A 10,284-nucleotide genomic window follows, 5' to 3' on the forward strand; every position below is an offset into this window, starting at 1 on the left:
CCTCCAGGATCGCCCTCTTTCTGGATGGCCCCCCGCACAGCCCTCGGTCAGCAGCCCTGAAGGTTACATATAAACCTATGAACAATGAATAATGGCGGAAAGGCAAAGAGCACCCAGCCCAACCTGTCCGTCCCACACAACAGCGACACCCCTTACACTGAAACATTCTACACTCCACCACAACCGGAACCATGTGATCTCCTGGGAGAGGCAAAAACCAGATAAAAATCCAGGCCAATTGGGGGAAAAAAGATCTGGGAAAATTCCTCTCCGACCCATCCAGTCGAGCGAAACTAGTCCAGGAGATCGCCCTGGCTGTATTCGATTCCCTGCAGTACTTGCCATCATTCTTTGTGATTATCTGCTGACTCTGTGCCAAAATAAACCCAGCAAACATGGTCCTTGTTACCTTTGTAAATAGCTTTGTGAATATTAACCTGGGGGTGATTAGTCAGAGACCAAATATGGACTTTGATTACGCTAAAAGGAACAAATAACATGCATGCGTTACACAAAATGATTCGCCCTTGTTATTTGGGCTATAGTTCTGTTCGATACCGTGGCGGGCGCACATATCATGTCACAGTGCAGTCTGAGCAGTTTACCCACAGGTCTGAACCCATTTGTCATAAATAGGTGTAAACACCTGTCTTAAAATAGGGCAGGCAGGGTTTTGCAACAATTGCATTAAGCATTCAATAGCAAAATAGAGTTGGCCGGTAAAAAAAAAATTTGATGGTCCTGGTAGACAGAGTAAACTGCTTTTTATGTCTTCTACCACTGGCTGCCACGTTTCCCTAATTACAACAGTGATTACGCTTCGAAAGTACTTCATTGGCTGTAAAGTGCTTCAGAACGTCCTGTGGTCGAGAAAGGCGCCACATGAATCCACTTTCTTTCTTTCTCTCTTTCTCTGGGAACTTTTTTTCTGTTTGACTGTAGTTCTAACGAAATGCAGTCGAAGTGTGGTTAAACCACACTTGGTGTACTGCTTGCAATTCTGCTCACCATATTATAAAAAGGGCATAGAGGCCCTGGAAAGGCTGCAGAGATTAGCAAGGATACCAGAAATGTGAAGCTATACATATCAGGAAATGATGAACAGGCTGGGACTTTTTTTTGCTTGAAAACAGAAGGCTGAGGCGATGATCTAATCGAGGTCTTTACAATGATGAAAGGTTTTGATAGAGTGGATACAGAGAGAATGTTTCCACTTGTGGGGAAGAGCATAACAAGAGGCCACCAAACAAGATAGTCACCAAGAAATCCAGCAAGGAATTCAGAAGAAACGTCTTTACCCAGAGAGTGGTGAGAATGTGGAACTCGCTGCCACAGGGAGTGGTTGAAGCGAATAGTATAAATACATTTAAGGGGAGGCTAGACAAGTATATGAGGGAGAAGGGATTAGAGGGATATGCTGATAGATTTATATGAGGAAAGATGGGAGGAGGCTCGAGTGGGGCATAAACGCCGGCATGGACTGAGGTAGATTAGCAACCACAATACCCGACACTAAGGCCTAGAAATTCATCTTGGGTTTTGCCGCAAAACAGGCGACATCGGATCGGTCGCCCGTTGCAGTCAATGGAACTGAATGCTAGGCGGGACATGTATTTTTTTATTCGTTTCTGGGATGTGGGGGTTGCTGGCAAGGCTGGCATTTATTGCCCCATCCCTAATTGAGAAGGTGGTGGTGAGCCACATTCTCGAACCGCTGCAGTCCGTGTGGTGAAGGTGCTGTTGGGGAGGGAGTTGCAGGATTTTGACCCAGCAACAATGAAGGAAACGATGATATATTTCCAAGTCAGGATGGTGTGTGTGAGACTTGGAGAGGAATCTGGAGGTGATGGTGTTCCCATGCACCTGCTGTCCTTCTAGGCGATAGAGATCACGGGTTTGGAAAATGCTGCCAAAGAAGCCTTGGCGAGTTGCTGCATCTTGTAGAGGGTACACACTGCAGCCAAATTGCGCCAGTGGTGGAGGGAGTGAATGTTTAAGGTGGTGGATGGGGTGCCAATCAAGAGGGCTGCTTTGTTCTGATGGTGTCGAGCTTCTTGAGTGTTGTTGGAGCTGCACTCATCCAGGCAAGTGGAGAGTATTCCATCACCTGCCTGACTTGTGTCTTATAGATGGTGGAAAAGCCAGTGCGTTTCTGCCCAGGGCTAATTTCTATCCCAAACGCTCACCATCTCAGCAAATAAACGCAGATATTTCTTCCACTAATGCCAAGATCCACTCCAAGAGACTTGAGCACAAAAATCCAGGCTGACATTCCCGGTACAACGCTAAGGGAGTGCTGCACTTTCTTTCGGATGAGACGTTAAACCGAGGTCCCTCCTGCCTTCTCAGGTGGACATAAAAGATCCCATGGAACTGTTTCGAAGAAGAACAGGGGGAGTTAACCCTGGTGTCCTGGGACCAACATTCATCCCTCAATCAACATTACAAAAACAGATTATCTGGGTCATTATCACATTGCTGTTCATGGGAGTTTGCTGTGCGCAAATTGGCTGCCGTGTTTCCCACATCACAACTGTGCCTACACTCCACAAAGTACTTCATTGACTGTAAAGTGCTTTGGGACATCCGGTGGACGTGAAAGATGCTATGTAAATGCAAGTCTTTCTTTTCTTTCATCATACAGTAGAAATTCTGAAACCTGGTATTGAAATAAATAAATGCTGACGAATATTGTTAGTGGACTACTCTCTGAATCAAGATATTTCAAGAACAGAATCTATTGCTGATAGAGTTAGATGAGGAAAGACAGGAGAAGGCTCGAGTGGAGCATAAACGCCAGCATGGACAGGTTGGGCTGAATGGCCTGTTTCTGTGCCGTATATCCGATGTAATCCGATGTAATCACATGACCCATGCACATACCCGCCATCAGGTCAAAAGCCAACAAATAAATTTGTTTAACATTGTGTTCAGCAATAAAGAATCCCATAGATAATCCATAATGAGTAAAATGTATTCATTTTGATCAATATAACATCAACAGAGCTGTGTTATTCTGTCAGGCGTTGGAAACATGAACGATTCAGTTTTTTTTTAATTAACTATTGTTGCCTCCTGACGGGATATTCCTGCAAAACAGATGGAAGGAGGATGAAAAGATTGCTGGACATTCAAGCACAGTACGTGGGAAATGTAAGAAAGAACTGCCGGTGTCCAATATATTTGACGTCAAGACACAAATCGCTTCGAAATGCTCACGATTGTCACAGGGTTTGAAATTACGCAGCACGATTATTGTGCCCGCTTTGCTATTAAAAAGTTTCAGTGACCTATTTTAAGTCAAAAAATGTTGTCACCTCGCTTGTAAAAATGAACAAAGGCATTTATGGCATTGGTATAAGCACAACGTAACTTCAAGGTGGTACAGGGTGTGTAAGGACAGAGAGACCGATGTAATCCTATATAGTATCGATATGTTTGCATGTCATTGCTCGGCCTTTTGGCTAAGATCATGCGTAACTGACCTGACAGGGGAGTAACCATGACCCCAAAGTGGTTCTCCCTGGATCAAGAAGGTGGTTCTCCTATGCTTTTTGGAAATAGGAGGTGGGTGGGGTGGATTGACCCATCCAAACGGAGGTGTGTGGGGGGCCTGACCCATCCACCTCCATGGCACGAACCTGGTATTGCAGTACTTCCAGGACCGGTGCAGTGGCTCTAGGCCTTTTGGCTAAGAGCATTGGCGCAGAGTGATCCTTGATGTGTGCAAGGTGACCTCTGGCGTTTGTGATTTGACAAAGAATTGGAAAGATTGGCAACGAATTAAAAAAATAATAATAATAATAAAAAAAATAATAAAAAAAAAAATTCAGGGCGCTCCTCGGCCTTTTGGCTAAGATCATGCGTAACTGACTTGACAAGGGAGTAACCATGACCAGAAAGTGGTTCTCCCTGGATCAGGATGGTGGTTCTCCTATGCTTTTTGGAAATAACATGGCACGAACCTGGTATTGCAGTACTTCCAGGAATGGTGCAGTGGCTCTAGGCCTTTTGGCTAAGAGCATTGGTGCAGAGTGATCCTTGATGTGTGCAAGGTGACCTCTGGCGTTTGTGATTTGACAAAGAATTGGAAAGATTGGCAACGAATAAATTTAAAAAAAAATTCAGGGCGCATGGGAGAAAAGTGGTTAAAAGCACTGTTTGCCGTCAAATGTTGAAACTGTTCCACAATTAATGAGTAACTTCACGTCAATATTGACCACGGAATGCCACAAGGTTTCAGACTCATCCAGTCGGTTGCTGGAGACTGCTGGCTTTGACAGCAGTTTGATTCGGTTATGGAGGGGCTGGCGATATTGCTGTTGGGCTCCTGGTGCGTATCCGTTACTGGACAAACGCCTTCGTAAGTAGGGGTTTGTTTTCTCTAACGCTGGGCGTGTTACTAAGTCGGGACAGGTTCTGAAGCTTCAGGCACTAAGGGCTAGAAATTCGGTGTCACCCGCTTTGAAGCAGTGAGGGTGCCGGGGTTCTACACAAGAACATAAGAAATAGGAGCAGGAGGAGGCCATGTGGCCCCTCGAGCCTGCTCCGCATTTCAATAAGATTATGGCTGATCTGATCTTGGCCTCAACTCCACTTCCCCGCCAGCTCCCCATAACCGTTGACTCCCTTACCGTTCAAAAATCTATCGATCTCTCCCTTAAATATATTCAATGACTCAGCTTCCACAGCTCTCTGGGGTAGAGAATTCCAAAGATTCACGACCCTCTGAGAGAAAAAAATTCCTCCTCATCTCCGTCTTAAATGTGCGACCCCTTATTCTGAGACTATGCCCCCCTCGTTCGAGATTCCCCCACGAGGGGAAACATCCCCTCTGCATCTACCCTGTCCAGCCTCCTCAGAATCCCACTACCTTTAGCGCCGGGCGATGTCTCCTGCCTCATAGTGCAATATTCAGTTGTATCGCCCTAAGAGGAGAGTGGAGAGCACTAAGGGAAGCTAGAGGCCCATCGCGAGGCAATAGTGCGGGAGCGCTTCTCAACTTGAGGCGCTGCGATACCGGCGGGTGAGGTACCGAAGGGGAGGTGAGGTCGACCATGTGAAACCTGCAGAAAAAAATGGAAGGGAGGCTTCCAACAGCCCTCCACAGGTAAGAGAGGTAAGTAATTGTTACAAGCGTGACTCTCAACAGTTACCTCTTCATTTCCTGCGATATGGCCGTGGGATCCTCTGTGTACCATCTGCTTTCCCCTGTCGGGAGGGGCGCCAGGCGCTACGGCAGGCGAAAGCAGTCAATTTCGGAAACGCGTCACAAAGTGGGCGTCGCACACGCTTGACGTCACCAAGTGGGTGGGGCTAGAATGCGCAGCGCTAAATGACAGCGGCGTTGCTAAACCACCAGCGAGGTTCGCAGCAGGCTGTCATAGCACGGCGCTCGGACGGTAGTTGTTTGGTGGCCCCTTAGCGCCCCTCTCCGGTGATAATGGTGGCGCTAAACAGCCGAATTTCTCCCCCTAAGATCGGCGGTGTGGAGTCAGGTGTCCCTGTGCCTGGGAGCAGCCAATGCAAGAATGTCTAACATAATAGACGGGGATCAGCGGACGCCCGTATGAGTCTTACCATCCATCATGCCCAATATTGCTGTATCCGCTGCACTCAAAGGACAATGACCAGGGGGCTCTGCTCCAATCTGCTTAACGGCGAAAACACAGCGTCGAAGGTTCAAAGTTATCCAAATAATCATATTGCAGCATCAAGTCCTGTTGCAATTGTTTAAAATGTAGCGGGGGGGTTGGGGGAAAGGTGGGAAGGGAACTGCATGAAAAAGCAATATTACCAACATTTTCTTTCCCATATGCAATTGGTCTCGTACCCGGCACTGATTCTACAAAGCAACAACATTCATTTATATTTATCTATCTTTTAATGAAGTAAAATGTTCCGAGGTGCTTCACAGTAGTGATTATGAAAAAGAATTTGACATCGAGCCACGTAAGGAGAAATTAGGGCAGGTGACCAAAAACTTGGTCAGCAGAGGTTGGTTTTAAGGAGTGTCTTAAAGAAAGAAAGACGTACATTTATATAGCACCTTTCACAACCACCAGACATCTCAAAACGATTTACAGCCAATGAAGTACTTTTGGAGTGCAGTCACTGTTGTAATGTGGGAAACGCAGCAGGCAATTTGCGCACAGCCAGCTCCCAAAAACAGAAATGTGACGATAACCAGATCATTTATTTTTGTTGTGTTGATTGAGGAATAAATATTGGCCCCAGGACGTCCGGGATAACTCCGCTGCTCTTCTTCAAAATAGTGCCATGGGATCTTTTACGTCCACCTGAAAGGACAGAGGGGGCCTCGGTTTAATGTCTCATCTGAAAGACGGCACCTCCGACAGTGCAGCACTCTCTCAGCAGTTGTACTGGGGGTATCAGCCTAGATTTATGTGCTTAAGTCTCTGGAGTGGGACTTGAACCCACAATCTTCTGATTCAGAGATGAGCGTGCTACTCATTGAGCCACAGCTGACACCAAAGACAAAATAAGAGGCAAACATAGAAACATAGAAAATAGGTGCAGGAGTCGGCCATTCGGCCCTTCGAGCCTGAACCACCATTCAATAAGATCATGGCTGAACATTCACCTCAGTACCCCTTTCCTGCTTTCTCTCCATACCCCTTGATCCCTTCAGCTGTAAGGGCCACATCTAACTCCCTCTTAAATATATCCAATGAACTGGCATCAACAACTCTCAGAGGTAGGGAATTCCACAGGTTAATAATGCTCTGAGTGAAGAAGTTTCTCCTCATCTCAATCCTAAATGGCCTACCCCTTATCCTTAGACTAAGTCCCCTGGTTCTGGACTTCCCCAACATCGGGAAAATTCTTCCTGCATCTAACCTGTCCAGTCCTATCAGAATTTTATGTGTTTCTATGAGTCCCCCTCTCATCCTTCTAAACTCCAGTGAATACAGGCCCAGTCGATCCAGTCTCTCCCCATATGTCAATCCTGCCATACCGGGAATCATTCTGGTGAACCTTCACTGCACTCCCTCAAAAGCAAGAACGTCCTTCCTCAGATTAGGAGATCAAAACTGAACACAATATTCCAGGTGAGGCCTCACTAAGGCCCTGTACAACTGCAGTAAGACTTCCCTGTTCCTATACTCAAATCCCCTAGCTATGAAGGCCAACATACCATTTGCCTTCTTCATCGCCTGCTGTGCCTGCATGCCAACTTTCAATGACTGATGTATCATGACACCAAGGTCTCGTTGCACCTCACCTTTTACTAATCTGTCACCATTCAGATAATATTCTGCCTTTTGTGTTTTTGCCACCAAAGTGGATAACCTCACATTTATCCACATTACACTGCATCTGCCATGCATTTGCCCACTCACCTAACCTGTCCAAGTCACCCTGCAGCCTCTTAGCGTCCTTCTCCCAGCTCACACCGCCACCCAGCTTAGTGTCATCTGCAAACTTGGAGATATTACACTTAATTCCTTCATCCAAATCATTAATGTATATTGTAAATAGCTGGGGTTCCAGCACTGAGCCCTGCGGCACCCCACTGCCTGCAATTCTGAAAAGGACCCATTTATCCTGACTCTCTGCTTCCTGTCTGCCAATCAGTTCTCTATCCACGTCAATACGTTACCCCCAATACCATGTGCTTTAATGTTGCATATGAATCTCTTGTGTGGGACCTTTCAAAAGCTTTTTGAAAGTCCAAATACACCACATCCACTGGTTGTCCCTTGTCCACTCCACTCGTTACATCCTCAAAAAATTCTAGAAGATTTGTCAAGCATGATTTCCCTTTCATAAATCCATGCTGACTTGGACCGATCCTGTCACTGCTTTCCAAATGCGCTGCTATTTCATCTTTAATAATTGATTCCAACATTTTCCCCACCACTGATGTCAGGCTAACCGGTCTATAATTACCTGTTTTCTCTCTCCCTATTTTCTCAAAAAGTGGTGTTACATTAGCTCCCCTCCAGTCCATAGGAACTGATCCAGAGTCAATAGACTGTTGGAAAATGATCACCAAAGCATCCACTATTTCTATGGCCACTTCCTTAAGTACCCTGGGATGCAGACTATCATGCCCCGGGGATTTATTGTCCTTCAATCCCATCAGTTTCCCTAACACAATTTCCCACCTAATAAGGATTTCCTTCAGTTCCTCCTTCTCACTAGACCCTCGGTCCCCTAGTATTTCCAGACGGTTATTTGTGTCTTCCTTAGTGAAAACAGAATGAAAATATTTGTTCAAATGGTCTGTCATTTCTTTGTTCCCCATTTAAATTCACCTGAATCTGACTGCAAGGGACCTATGTTTGTCTTTACTAATCTCTTTCTCTTCACATATCTATAGAAGCTTTTGCAGTCAGTTTTTATGTTCCCAGTAAGTTTCCTCTGATACTCTATTTTCCCCCTCCTAATTAAACCCTTTGTCCTCCTCTGCTAAATTATAAAATTCTCCCAGTCCTCAGGTTTGCTGCTTTTTCTGGCCAATTTATATGGCTTTTCCTTGGATTTAACACTATCCTTAATTTCCCTTGTTAGCCACGGTTGAGCCACCTTCCCCATTTCATTTTTTACTCCAAACACGGATGTACAATTGTTGAAGTTCATCCATGTGATCTTTAAATGTTTGCCATTGCCTATCCACCATCAATCCTTTATGTATCACTCGCCAGTCTAATCTAGCGCATTCACGTCTCATACCATCGAAGGTACATTTCCCCAAGTTCAGGACCCTCGTCTCTGAATTAACTGTTTCACTTTCCATCTTAATAAAGAATTCTACCATATTATGGTCACACTTCCCCAAGGGGCCTCGCACAAGAAGATTGATAATTAGTCTTTTCTCATTACACATCACCCAGTCCAGGATGGCCAGCCCTCAAGTTGGTTCCTTGACATATTGGTCGAGAAAATCCCTAATACACTCCAGGAAATCCTCCTTCACTGCATTGCTACCAGTTTGGTTAGCCCAATCAATATGTAGATTAAAGTTGCTCATGATGACTGCTGTACCTTTATTGCACGCATCCCTAATTTCTTGTTTGATGCTGTCCCCAACCTCACTATTACTGTTTGGTGGTCTGTACACAACTCCTACTAGTGTTTTCTGCCCCTTGGTATTCTGTAGCTCCACCCATACCGATGCCACATCATCCAAGCTAATGTCCTTCCTTACTATTGCGTTAATTTCCTCTTTAACCAGCAATGCCACCCCGCCTCCTTTTCCTTTCTGTTTATCCTTCCTGAATGTTGAATACTGCTGGATGTTGAGTTCCCAGCCTTGGTCACCCTGGAGCCATGACTCCGTGATGCCAATTACATCGTATCCGTTAACAGCTATCTGCGCAGTTAATTCGTCCAGCTTATTACGAATACTCCTCGCATTGAGGCACAGAGCCTTCAGGCTTGTCTTTTTAACACAGTTTGCCCCTTTAGGATTTTGCTGTAGTGTGGCCCTTTTTGCTTTTTGCCTTGGGTTTCTCTGCCCTCCACTTTTACTTTTCATTTTTCTATCTTTTGCTTCTGCCCCCATAGCTTTAGGCAGGGAATTCCAGAGTTTCGGGCCTAGAGAATAGAAGGCATAACTAATATGAACAGCATTGAGGGAACAGTTTTGTTTTCCATATTTACGAAAGGATGTACTTGCTTTGGAGGCAGTTCAGAGAAGGTTCACAAGGTTGATTCCAGGGATGAAGGGTTGACTTATGAGGAAAGGTTGAGTAGGTTGGGCCTCTACTCATTGGAGTTCAGATGAATGAGAGGTGATCGTATCAAAACGTATAACATTATGAGGGGGCTTGACAAGGCGGATGCAGAGAGGATGTTTCTGCTGATAGGTGAGACGAGAACTAGAGGGCATAATCTTAGAATAAGGGACCGCCCATTTAAAACTGAGATGAGGAGGAATTTCTTCTCTCAGAGGATTGTGGATCTGTGGAATTTTCTGCCTCAGAGTTGTGGAAGCTGGGGCATTGAATAAATTCAAGACAGAAATAGACAGTTTCTTAAACGATAAGGGAAGAAGGGGTTATGGAGAGTGGGCAGGGAAGTGGAGCTGTCCATGAATCAGATCAGCCATGATCGTATTAAATGGCAGGGCAGGCTCGAGGGGCCATATGGCTTTCTCCTGCTCCTATTTATGTTCTTATGTTCTTATTATGTAACATGTCATAGAATGGTATGCATGTTGGTCCTATATGTAGAACAACTTGACGAGCCTTACGTTAAACCATAAGTGAGGATTATTATATTTTTAAAAAAGGTGCCACATGACAGGAGATGTGT

Source organism: Pristiophorus japonicus, chromosome 19, assembly GCF_044704955.1.
Source record: "Pristiophorus japonicus isolate sPriJap1 chromosome 19, sPriJap1.hap1, whole genome shotgun sequence".
NCBI lineage: Eukaryota > Metazoa > Chordata > Chondrichthyes > Pristiophoridae > Pristiophorus > Pristiophorus japonicus.